General features: G+C 31.2%; 1 long non-coding RNA gene across 4 annotated transcripts; it reads right to left on the bottom strand.

Moving 5' to 3' along the window:
- Positions 1–1,141: 1,141 nt before the first annotated feature.
- On the bottom strand, positions 1,142–13,448 carry LOC104879365 (uncharacterized). 4 transcript variants are annotated; one of them, XR_009465717.1, is made up of 7 exons: positions 13,063–13,448; positions 12,887–12,960; positions 12,573–12,682; positions 12,390–12,464; positions 11,828–11,967; positions 10,496–11,734; positions 1,142–1,204 (listed from the first exon to the last, which is right to left on the bottom strand). It is a non-coding gene; the product is annotated as an uncharacterized LOC104879365 (long non-coding RNA). The 4 variants fall into 4 exon arrangements; XR_009465715.1 differs by lacking the exon at positions 1,142–1,204 and adding exons at positions 9,589–9,960; positions 10,054–10,137 and having other exon boundaries at positions 11,828–12,464; XR_009465716.1 differs by having other exon boundaries at positions 11,828–12,464.
- Between the last annotated feature and the right edge of the window lie 412 nt (positions 13,449–13,860).

The raw sequence follows: 13,860 nt of genomic DNA, 5'->3' as shown, positions 1-13,860 counted from the left end.
GGAGCACACCATCACTAAAAAATACACCAATCAAAAACAAAAGAGAAAAGTTACAATGGTGAAGACTCTTTCACTCTCTTCTTAGTTGCAATTGTAGTTACACTCTAAGTTTTCTCTTTAGAAAAAAAAAAAAAAAAAACCTAAATCATAATATGGTTAAATATATAATAACATAAAACCCATTATTCAATAAAAAATAAAAAATAAAAACTCCATCTTGACCCCAATATGTCTTTGCATAGTGCAACAAGATTGATTTAGGCTTCATAATCCAACAAAAAGACACTTTGTTATCTTTTTTAAAATAAAAAAAAAAAATTTGCATTTTTAGACTAAAATCATTCTTAAGTAGTCTACCATGAACAAAGTCATGGAAAAGTGGAAATCAATTTAAAACTTTTATGAAATCATTCCTAGATGGATTTCTATAAGATATACCTAATTTTATCATAGGTACCAAATTTCTTGGAAAGACACTCAATCTATAAAAATTCTCTTACTTAAAAAACAAACAAATAAATAAACAAGTGGTCAAAATATTAATTACAATGATGTTATTAGATAAAACTAAAAATTAAATATTAAAATCTTTGAACGATAAGAGCTAAATATTTGTTGATTGATAATTTTTTATTTTAAAAAAAAGTTGAGATTTGAAACCATTTATTTTACAATAGCACCATGAATGTGAGTAGAAAAATATAATATTTATATTATTGCAAATTTAAGTAAAATTTTATCTTTTACAAATTTAACCTTAACTCATAACCAAAATATATTATATTACTTTCAAATGCTATATAAATGATACATTAACCAATAAAAATATCAACATAATATACTAGATGGATTGTTCCCAAAAAATGATTAAAACAAATAAATAATAAAAAGTATATATAAAAAAAATGAAATTGTTAAAAAGAAAAAAAAATTAAATAAAACTTGACTTCTTAATAATTCATTAGTTAATTTGGGTGTATAAATGATCAAGTTTTTGCTTGTATTCTACTTTTAAAGATTTTCTAAATATACTTCAATTATACTCCAAAATTATCATATAAGGAGTTAATAATTATTAAAAAAAAAAAGTGGTGAACTAATAGAGTTTTGAAATTCATACTTCGCTAACAAGGCAAACAAATCGCCCATATTCAAGCATCATTATAGGTTCTCCATAACTCATGTTGATGAGATCACACTTATGCTGCAAATAAAATACACATTAATCATCATCAAAATTAATTCTAGAATGGAAGTTAATCAATAAACTTGCATTTTGGATGATAGTTAAGACTTTCAAGTAAACCAATTAGCGACATTTCAAAGTTTGGTAAACCATATTATTCATAGTCTCTTTCATGTATCACATCAATTCAAGTTCATAGAAATATCAAAATTGTTGAGAGGCTTGTTTGGATGTGTTCACCAATGAGTCAAAGTCCTTACATTTTGGATGATAGTTAAGACTTTTAGGTAAACTAATTAGCGATATTTCAAAGTAATCATCCAAAATTTGAAATGTCGCTAATTAGTTTACCTAAAAGTCTTAACTATCATTCAAAATGCAAGGATTTTGACTCATTGGTGAACACATCCAAACAAACCTCTTAACAATTTTCATATTTTCTATGAACTTGAATTGATGTGATACATGAAAGAGACTATGAATAATATGGTTTACCAAACTTTGAAATGTTGCTAATTAGTTTAACTGAAAGTCTTAACTATCATCCAAAATACAAGGATTTTAACTCATTTGTGAACACATCCAAACAAACCTTTCAACAATTTTGATATTTCTATGAAATTGAATTGATGTGATATATGAAAGAGATTATGAATAATATGATTTACCAAACTTTGAAATGTCGCTAATTAGTTTACCAAAAAATCTCAACAATTTTCATATTTCTATGAAATTGAATTGATGTGATATACGGAAGAGACTATGAATGATATGGTTTATCAAACTTTGAAATGTCACTTATTAGTTTACCTGAAAATCTTAACTATCATCCAAAATGCAAGGACTTTGAATCAATGGTGAATACATCCAAACAAACCTCTTAACAATTTTGATATTTCTATGAACTTGAATTGATGTGATACATGAAAGAGACTATGAATAATATGGTTTTATCAAACTTTGAAATGTCGCAAATTAGTTTACCTGAAATTCTTAACTATCATCCAAAATGCAAGGACTTTGACTCATTGGTGAACACATCCAAACAAACCTCTCAACAATTTTGATGTTTCTATGAAATTGAATTGATGTGATACATGGAAGAGACTATGAATAATATGGTTTACCAATTAAACTTTGAAATGTCCCTGATTAGTTTACTTGAAAATTTTAACTATCATCCAAAATGCAAGGACTTTGACTCATTGGTGAACACATCCAAAAAAACCTCTCAACAATTTTGATATTTCTAAGAACTTGAATTGATGTGATACATGAAAGCAATTCCATTGAACTTGTAATATTTTTTTTTCATTATCAAGAAGATGACATTTTCCTTTTCAAACATTTATCTATTGCTTATTATGTTTTTCCAAATAAAATTATTGTAGTGTTGCTTTTTCCGTTCAAAAACTCCTTATTAGCGCTAGACATAGAAGCCCAAAATATGTATAGTTTTGTAGCATTGAGAACTTGTTTCCAAAGAAGTTATTGTTGTATAAGTGCAAATAAACAACTCATGGAATAAGGAATTTTACCTCAAAATTTGTTATTTCTCAGTCTGTGTGAGTCAAAGATTGCTAATATTTTCAACAATGAGAGAAAGCTCCCCACATAAAGTATAATTTTTGGAGTTTCTTAAACTATATTTTTTCTACTGTGTTTGGTAAAGGAGTTGCCTCCAAGTATTAGGAACTCTACAATTGAAACAAGTCCAAGACTCATTGGTACAATGCCATTTAACTTATTTAAATATATTTTTAACCTATTTCTTAACTTAAGCCACATGAATACATTTTAAACATTAAAACAATTTGAGTAATGAAAATTTTTAACATTTAAAAAAAAATTATTAATATAAGTTGCTCATATTTATTTATTTTTCTTATTCATTTTAATATTATAGACCCCTTTTGCAGACCCTTGTTCTTTTTTTTTATTGCTTTTATTAATAGCATTTTTTCTTACCAACCCGAGAGGAGCTAGACAATATGTTGAATGAGTGGGGGGCGGCCTCTCCATGGATGTACAAGCTGCATAGGATGCATGGCCAAGGACACCACCACCTTGCCATGGTGGTGGTTGAGATGGAGACTTTTTTGCTAAATGGGGAGTAGTAGAGTAGCTGGGAGAGAGGGTGAAAATAGAGGAGAAAAACAGAGAAGCAGTGGAGCAGGTGAAGGTTGGCGGGGGGAAAAATAGAGCTGGGGGAAAGAAAAGTGGGAGGAGGTTTTTCAACAAAGGGGTTTTGGAAGAAAAACAGAGCAAGAAGAAGAAAGAAAAGATAGAAAAGAAAGAGGAGTCCAGAGAGGGATTTTTTTTAGGGAATGAGAAAAGAGTTGGGCTGGGAAGCGAGACAGCTCTGGGGGGTTTATGAGCAGGTAAAGCCACTATAAGCTTCTTGCCTCTGATTTTTGCACTATTTAATTTCCATTTCCAACTACTCTGTTGGACTTGACTTTATGCATGCATGCTCTATTTTGGTTTGTTTTGGATTTTTTTTTTCTGTTTTCTCTTGTAAATATTTGATGCACTACTCCTTCCCTGAATTTGATACATCAAAATGATGCTTTTGTTTCCTTTGGATTCAATGTGCTCCTAGCTCTTTGACGGTCCATGACATAGAGCTAAGTTCATGCTCTGTTTTTACTCTTTTTTTTATTCATCTCTGTTTCTTGCTTTGTTTCTTGTTGATGGTGGGATGATGTCATCAATGGCCAAGTTGCTGGGACCAGAGAAGTGAGGTTGTGGAGTGAAATGAACTTGGAGGCCAGATTTCTGTGATTGTATTTGTGCTTCAATCTATTAGTTCAAAATGGTGGCCATGGAACTGCCTTGAAGTTTTATGTTCGGGTTTGCTTTGCCATCTGGGTCTGATAAGATATATGCTGGTAGTGAATATGAGACTGAGGATTTAAGACATCTCCTCTTTTCCTAAAAGTCTTAGTCACTGCAGAAATGGGTACTATGTTCCCTGAGAATGGCAGATGAAGGTGATCTTGTCCCATTTGGACTTGGAAGCTCTAAATTCTGTAACCTTCAGGGAGACTAGGGGAAGCTCCTAGATCTGGTCTCTAAGATGTTGTGTATGTGAAATGACTGCTCACAAACCTGCATTTAAAGCCTTCGATATCCAAGCTCTAATAAGCAAAATGAACAAGTCTATAGTGGCTCCATTTCCAGCCATGTATTCTGGTGCATTCTTCTTGGCCCAAAGTGGGAATCTGTGTCTGTTCTTCCTAACATCCCAGCATTATAACTCCTGAAAGTGTGCTCTCTCTACTGCGGTGTATCCAACTTCTAATGAAAGATGGTTATACTTCAACTGATGTTTTCCCAAAAAAAAAAAAAGTTTATCAAAGTTGGTTAAAAACCAATATTGGGTATAAGCCTCCATGCCAAAGTTTGTTGTTTGGTTCTTAGTGGTTCTTTCTTATAGAGAAGACAATGGCGCAAACAAGTAGAACAAGCTTCAACCCACACTATGTTAAAGGTCCTCTATCCTGAACTTGAAGAAAACATTTGCTCTATTACTCTTTCTGGAGGAATTGGGTTCACAACCTTGGGCATAATCAAGTATGCAGATGCCAAGGATGTCACCCTCTTTTGAGTAGTGTCCATATCAGCTTGCGAAAGCAAAGGGAACTTTAATCAAAATGGCAGTTGTAGTTGCCTCCTAGGTGTTGGGTATAAAGACGGAAGGTGTTAAAGAAGAATGGCATTGTGGAAGGAGGTTTGACCATGAATATGGAGGTGGGCACGAAACATTAGGGTTATGTTATATTTGGTTCCCGGAAAATACTAAGGAAAGAAAAAAAATGCAAAGAAAAATGATTTTTTTATGTTTGGTTGTCCTATGAAAAATATCAAAGAAAATCAAATATGATTAAAACTAATTAAAAACTTATGTATTTTTAAATTATTTAATCTTTATATTGATGAGTTAAAATAAATAAAATGAGTTTGAAGTAACAAAAAAAATAATTTATTCACTTTTAATCTATTTTTTTTATTTTCCTTCACTTTTTCTTTCCTTCTGCTTTTCCTTTGTATTTTCTTTCTCTTGCATTTTCCTTCAAATTTTCTGGAAACCAAACATAACCTAGAGGAATTGCTGGAAATCATCACTTGGTGCAGTAGCATTCCTTCAGGTGGCTCGCTAGGTGGTCACAAGGGAGAGTCAAATTGGGAGTGTGCATGCTAGGCAATGGCCAAGTCACAATTTGATGTCCAAGTAGAAAATCATCTAGTTGTAACTTTGGAGGAATTTTCTGCACATTATTTGCACATGAGGATCACCACAACTCATTCTTTTTATTTATTTATTTTTTATATCAAAGTTTAATTTTACAAAATTTCAATTTTCAAATCTAATTTTCAAAACTTTAATCTTCAAATAATTTTCCAAAACTCTAGTTTCTTTCAAATCTAATTTTCAAAACTTCCATTCTCAAATAATTCTTCAAATTTTCAATTTTCGAAACCTTCATTCTCAAAAAAATTGTCTAAAATTTTAATTTTCAAATTTAATTTTCCAAAACTCCAATTTTCAAAACTCTAATTTTCAAAACTTTAATCTTCAAATAATTCTCTAAAATTCCAATTTTCAAAATCTTCATTTTCAAATAATTTTCTAAAATTCCAATTTCCGAATTTAATTTTCAAAACTTCAATTTTCGAATAATTTTCACAACTCCAATTTTCAAATAATTTTCACAATTCCAATTTTCAAATAATTTTCACAACTCCAATTTTCAAACAATTTTCAAATAATTTTTGAAACTTCAATTTTCAAATAATTTTCAAATAATTTTCATAACTCCAATTTTCAAATAATTTTCACAACTCCAATTTTCAAAACTTTAATTTTCAAATAATTTTTGAAACTCCAATTTTTGAATAATTTTCAAAACTTTCAATTTTCAAATAATTTTCACAACTCTTTCAAATAATTTTCACAACTCCAATTTTCAAATTTTAGTTTTTCAAATAATTTTAAGTGTACCTTGGTTTTCAAATAATTTTAAGTCCTTCCTTTTATTCTTCGTTCATTAGGGTTTAGAGTCAATAAAAATCATGTTTTTAATAAACTTGTTACCTTTCTTCTCAGGTAAGCACTTTCACTATTTTTTTTTTTAAATAATTTTCTATTTTTCTTGATTTTAAATAAGTACGAATATGATTTTCATAATTCCAAAACAATGGAATTTATGGAATTAATTCATGCAAAATCAATTGGGCTTTGGTAGGAGCCCTACATATGAGTTTTCTCTTATGATTGTCAACTGTTATGCTTAATGAATATTACTTTATCTTTATCTTGCTCTTTGATATGCATATGATAATTTTATACTTGAATTAACCTTGTTTCCATGATAGCGCACTATTACTTGCTGCTAAGGTACGATCTCACTCCTACTTTGTTTATTCTTATGCATGATTCGTTTTATTATTTAATCATTTCATTGGTATTCATCAATTTCCTTATCAATTATTACACTTAGTTCACCTTATTTTGTAGAGACCTGTTATTAGGGATTCAGAGGGGTGCTACGGTTTTTTACCATACCTTCCCAATAAATAACCTGACCCTAAAATCGACTTTGGTTTTCCACAGATTGTCTTTTCCAAATAAAGAGTCACACTTAGGGTTTTCTTTCTTATTTTATTTTCCCTTAAAAATAAAGCAAAAATAAGTGGCGACTTCAAGTCTTTTCTAAAAATCATATTTTTCACCAAATAAATAAAAAGGCGAGTTTCACCATTTGAGTGGGAATGCATGTGCAAAAACGAGGGTCCATAAATATTTTTGTACTAAAGTTCTATTATAACTTAGGTATAAAATATGTAATATTATTACTTATTTTAGTACTATTGATTAGACTATGGTTCAGTTTAGGATTTCTCTTTTGAGACATTTTAATTATAATAGAAATCAAAGGAAATAATTATGTTGATATTAGTTGTTCTTATTTATTTAATATATATATATATATATATAAACCTTTGTTGACTTTAACATAAATGATAAGTCTAGCATGTTGTTTTAGCATATTTGACAAGTCTTTGTGTTGAACACAAATTCTTGAGTCAACAAAATGATAAATTCTTTTTACATATTTTTCTTTATTCAATTGGAAAAGCTACTATCATAGAATTTTATTACCTAAATTAAGAGCTTCATATATTTCTTTTTCTTTATCATAAGGTTTTGATGGTATATATTAAAAATTAGTAAAAAATCCATACTATATTTTTAACTTGATTAGGATTTGATGTGACATCTTTGAAAAACTAAAATATTCTTCTTTACCTTTATTTCAAACTCAAAAAAAATGGAAGCATAGTCTAGACTTGTCTTTAATTAATTTTAAATATGAAAAAGACTTCCCTCAACTTGCAAAGTTTTGTAGCTCTCTAAAGGCCAAAATAGTCATGACATCATTAGCACATGTCTAAAACTACCCACAAAAAAAGGAAAAAAAAAATCATTTGGTTTTATCATGCAAATGATGTCATGACTCCCTTTGTCTTTAGAGAGCTACAAAACTTTACAAGTTGAAGGACATCTTTTTCATATTTAAAATTAATTAAATACAAGTCTATACCATGCTCCTACTTTCTTTGAATTTGAGATGAAGGTAAAGAAGAATATTTTATTATTTCAAAGATGTTACATCAAATCTTAATCAAGACAAGACTATAATATAGATATTTTGTTACTCATTTTTAATACATACCATCAAAACTGAAAAAGAAATATATGAAGCCCTTAATTCAGGTAATAAAATTTCATAACAACAGTTTTTCTAATAGAATAAGGAAAAGTAAAAAGTATGTAAAGAGAATTTAATATTTTATTAACTTAAAAATCCACGTGTTCGACTCAAAGACTTATCAAATATGTTAAAACCACGAGGCTATACTTATCATTTATGCTAAAGTTAATTAAGAACTTCTAATAATAACATATAATATTTGACATTTTATATCCCAAATACAATAAAGTTTTTTTTTATATATATAAAAAGATTAAATAAATAAGAGCAACTAAAATCAACATAATTGTTTTCATTGGTTTTTATTATAATTAAAATGCCTAAAAAAAAATCATAAACTAAACTATAAACTAATCAACAATGCTAAAATAAACAATAATATTACAAATTTTATACCTAAATTATAATATAAATTTAATACAAAAATATTGAACCAATAACAAAAAAAAAAAAATTATATTAATAAATTTTCTAAAAAAAAATTGTTAATAATTTTCATTACTCAAATTGTTTTAATGTTTAAAATGTATTCATGTTGCTTAAATTAAGTGATATGTTAAAAATATCTTTAAATAATGTTGGGCAGCCGGAAGGAGCCATAACTTCTTCTATTTGAATCCTAACTCCTTCCTATTTATAATTGAGCAACCACCAAATATGGGGAAAAAAAAAGCCCAAAGTGTATTTGTATGGCATTTAGGGATTAAAAATCCAACCCAACTATGTCAAAGTGTGTTTATATTTTTGCATCTACTAAATATCTCTACATAGTAAAGACTTTTACCTCACTCCCACGAAGTCCACTATTCTGCATCCATGTAAATTAAGAATTTTTTTAAGACAAAGGTGATCCTTGATAAAATAATTAAAATATCCTTGAAGTTAGCACTGCCCAACACTATACGTTCAGGCATCCTTAAAGGCGTCTAGCATTATACTTCCAAACATTGTAAAGGATGCGCTAAACTATATTTTCAAACATACTTTCGACTTTCGAACACCACATATTTTTCTTGTTTATTTCCCTTCCACTTTTTCAAAAAATTTCACATCTAAAACGTTTCTAAATAATTTTTAATTACTTTTCATCTATTTTTACAACAATTTTTTGTCAAAATTTATATAAATCATAAGTTCTATAAATTTATTCATGTCATACAAATTTCATATTAGTGAATGGATTAAAAAAATGTATAAAAAATGTTAAAATTAGCTTTAGACTTATCTCAAATACTTTCTTGTTTAGAAAACAAGATTTGATAAAAAATAAAAAAATGGTCTTAGGGTTTGTTGTTGAGAAAAATTTGAAAGAAGAAGGTAGAAGGAAGAAGAAAGTAGGTGTGGAAGAGAATAATGAGGAAATTATTTTAGATATATTAAATTTTTTTAAGTGAATGTGTTAATAGGATTGATGTTTTAGGGTGGATGTGTAAGGTAGAGTGTTTAGCTGGATGCAAATATAAATACTCATGCCAACATCATATAAATTATTTTATTCTTATAAACTTTTCTCTTTATGGGGCTCAATACTAATATATAACAAGAAAAACCTGTTTCCTCAAACAATGAGGACCATCTGCATAACTACATAATCAGTATGCTAAGTGCAGCTTCTAAATGGCATTCACATCTAAATATTACTTTTATAAGCACAAAGATATCATATGGTAATGCATAATGCACTTGCAAAATCAAATTTTCCTGGAGGGCTTATGCAGACCCCAAGATCACCATCAACTGTTGGTTCATGGCTAGATCTGCACCCCATTTCATTCAGCTATGCTTCAAGATTCAAATGAATAATTTACTGCTAACAACTTGCTGAAACTCAAAAACTTTCTTAAGGGAAGATTGTATACCATGAGTACTCAAGGCCTTCAGACGGAGGTTCAACTACACAATGAGCTCCAGCAGCCATTGCAGGAGAAAGTACATACACATCGACACCAACAATACTTGAAGTGGTACCACCAGGTGAGCCCACAGTGGTCAATGCTTAATGGAGAGAGTGTAAAAAATTAATAAAGAGAAGAATTTGTAAATTAATCATCATGCCAACAATCAAATATCAAGTTATGAAATTCATACTTCGTTAACAAGGTCAACAAATCATCCATATTCAAGCATCATTGTAGGTTCTCCATAACTCATCATGGCGAGATCACACTTATACTGCAAATAAAATGCACATTAATCAGCATCAAAATTAATTCTACAGCAAATTAATTCTAGAATGGAAGTTAATCAATAAAATATTTATATATGTCACATAGCCAATGCCTTAAGTGTTGAAAGCATAACTTAGCTAAGCAAGAGACAAAGTATAAGACAAAGAGCAGGCAGAGTATGGTGAAGTATTAACTAGAAAAGAATGTCCCTATAAATAGGAAGACACACAATGTACAGTCCTTGATTTTCTCTACAAGAGAAAAGGTTACATGGGTTACTTCTACAGAATTAATTCACCACCATCATTGATAGAGAAAACCATGCTGATATACTACAAGAACAAACAAACTATCCAACCAACCTTGACAGCAGCTATTAATGATCTGGTCAAGCCTGTTCCTGTTTCTGTTGAACCTAGGCATGCGTCTCCAATTTTACAAGATATTGTCTGTGCTCCAGGGGCAACTTCATTCAACATTGGCTCTTGCACAACAATGGCATATTTCAAAAGGAAAATTTGTTTACTGTAAAGGAAATGCAGGAAGACAGCATGTTATTTTCAAATGGTAATTGGGGGAGCTATCTGTCACTATACTCAAGATACTGCCTTGATCATATGCATTAACAACACATGTGCAAGCATCTGGTTTGCTAAACATGCCAAACTTTCTTTCGATTCTGAAAAGTCAGCGTACGTAACATTAAAGTCGTTGGAGACAAAAACACCTTCTTCATCTCCAACTCTAGCCCAGATGTGAGATAAAAGAAAAGAAGAATAAGATATGATGGAAGGAAAAAGGAATAATAATAATAATAATAATAACAATAACAAGTCAGTGGTAATCAGAATACATTCTTAAAATCAGAGGATTGAGCAAAGTAGCCAGAACAAAGATTTGAAACATCAACATAAATTCTCATTTCTGGGCATATTTGTGTTTGAGCTTCACATCTCTCTGCATGACTATTGTTCAGACAAGGCCTTTCCTAAGCTGTTTACCTTAGGAGCTTATGCGAATTTAGAGATGCCTATCACAAACAACATAAAAGGTTGTTTCCAAGTGCAAGTTCCATCTCCAGGATCTGGGGCTGGACTAACAATGAACAGAATCTTCAAAACACCATGCAATATCAAAATCAAGTTGAGCTTTCAAATGCTGCCAATTGATTTTATGTAAGCCCAAAAAGCACAGTCAAGCCCCTTTCTTTTCCCCAAAATAAATCAGAGGGAGCAAATTCAGATGCTTCATTGGAAAGTAACTCAACAACAGTTTTCATAATTCATACAACAATAATCCACCTTAAGCCCGAAAAACTGCATCAAAATTAGAACTCCTATATAGAAAGGATGTTTCAGGCTTTCAGCTTCCTTCAAACACATATTATCACCATTTAAAACTATAAGAAAAATATAAAAGATATTCCAGCACACAATTTTGTTACTGGTGGATCAAACATACCTATAATTAGTTACGGTTACAAAATCAGCAAGTTTCCCACACCCCAGGTCATCCTCAAGACTCTGTCTATCAAGAGTGGCCCTCCATGGTTCTCCATTCCAAACAACAGCATCTATAATAGGTCCCTTGTCATCATAGCTCTAAAACATATAAACATGGTCACTTACAATTGAAGCAATAAAATAGTCAAGTGGACTAGAAGAGAAAAGTAATCCAAAACACTCCAAACTCACTTCCACCTATTTCTGGAGGAAGTCAACCCTGTTTTGGAGGTCTTCACAAGCCCTTCTTAATGTGTTTCTGGACCAGGCAATTTACAAGAAGTTATATAATAGCTGGTGATGATCATGATGCAGGAAATGCAAGTGTAGTACTGAAACAAGAACGTGTCAGCAATATATTACATAGATGCCCTGAGGACCGCTTGAGCTTGTAAATAATCTATTTATAAACTTTTATTGACAGCTGGAAACTTTTGACCCACAATCTTTAACCATTTTATGCAGTTAGCATACTGAATTTCTCCAGATGAACATGAATACAAAGAGACAAAAAGTAAAATGCCCAGACATCAATAAAGTATCATAAAACATCAACTTACAAATTACAATAAGGGGGAGTGAAAACAATAATAGTGCATCAAGAATTGAATGATGTTTTTTAAAGTCAATAATTTGCAGGTCTATTATGCAGAGTCACTGACTAATTAACAACAGAAATTAAGTGCAATACGGAATAGGTGATTTGGAAAAAAATGCAACATGTAAGAAATTAAGCAACAGAATTCTCCAAAACCTGGTCAAATTCATCAAGATGCTTTACAGCCTCAGCTATTGCTTCCTATGCTTTTTGTTCCACTTTTTCCTTCTTCTTTATGTAACAAAATAAATAAGGGGAAGAGATGAGAAGTTAGAACTTAGGTGATCCCAGTCTTAAGTATCAAATCAATAATTCATGAGTTCATGATTAAAATCAAACCTTCAAACGAGAAGTCAATGTGTCTGTACAAAGCTTGTATATGACTTTATAACCCACATGCCACTCCCCAGAAGTGTTCTTCCATGAAGAATTTACAACCAGAGATGACCCTATTACAAATTTAGGATAAAAGCAGAGAATATGAGTGTGAGGAACATACAAAAATAATAATGTTTTTAATGCATAATAATTCAAAATAATATTAATTTCATTAGAATCAACACTTTTATTAATGTGTACATTTGAAAATATAATGATCAGGTTTATTTTCATGCTCAAAAGTACGGTACAGGTCAATGCTTTAAGACACAAACCTGATGCTCCACCAAGACAACCGTCTGAATCAGCCTTCACCACAGTTGAGGTATCAATATCTCCACTGCCAAGGCTGAAAAAAGAAAAAGTACTCTGTAAATATTGCTGTAAGAGTACCTTGACTAACAAGTTTTATAATACGAATCAAGAACATCAAAGATCTTCGGTTTCCCACCTGAGGTAACTTGTAACACACCAGAATCTGGGTAAAAACAACACTCTAAGATCAGAAATACAATCCAGCACAGCTCAAGAGATAAGCATTTCCAACATTCGACTCCTAAGTTTTAGCATGAACAACGCTTTCAAGACACCATGGAAAAAGCTGAAGGTTCACGTCTGATATCTTAACCAAAACAACATAAACTCACAAAAAAAAAAAAAGTTATCTTTCATTTTCCACCACTTTCTCAGGACCCAAACAGAAACAGACCCCCAAAAAGAAAAAATGATTAACACCCATATCCCACTTAGTGTCCTTTGCCCACTTCTCATAAACCAATAAATAAACCCAGAAATTTTTTCCCATTTCCCATCACTTACTCATCACCCAAACAACCCGACGGGCATCGTACTTAGAATGCGCCTCGAGAAATCGATCAGCAACAATCCCCTTCCTAGGCATAAGAGAAGCCAAAAACGTGGACTCACTCAGCTTGAAAGCACGAAGAGCACCATTGTCATCTCTAGAAGAAGACGACGAATTTTTAGAAGAACAAGGCATTGCCCTGACCACCCACTCTCTCCCTCTCTCTCCTTCCTTTCTTCTTCTTCTTCTGGTAAGCCTCCTGGTAGACTGAATGACGAGTTTCGAGCAAGGATGATCGAGAAATGGCGGACCCAAAAAGGGCGACTCGAGTGGGTTACTCGCCCAAATTGGGTTTTGCATTTGTGACTTTGTGAAGGGTGGTCAGGCAATTTGACTTCTTTTCGGTGCTGGTGGAGGGGTGGCGCTGCCACGTCCGGAATCTTA

The sequence above is a fragment of the Vitis vinifera genome, chromosome 5 (assembly GCF_030704535.1).
Source record: "Vitis vinifera cultivar Pinot Noir 40024 chromosome 5, ASM3070453v1".
NCBI lineage: Eukaryota > Viridiplantae > Streptophyta > Magnoliopsida > Vitales > Vitaceae > Vitis > Vitis vinifera.
The sequence above is the reverse complement of the archived record's forward strand: the minus strand, read 5'-3'. Positions and strand labels throughout refer to the sequence as shown.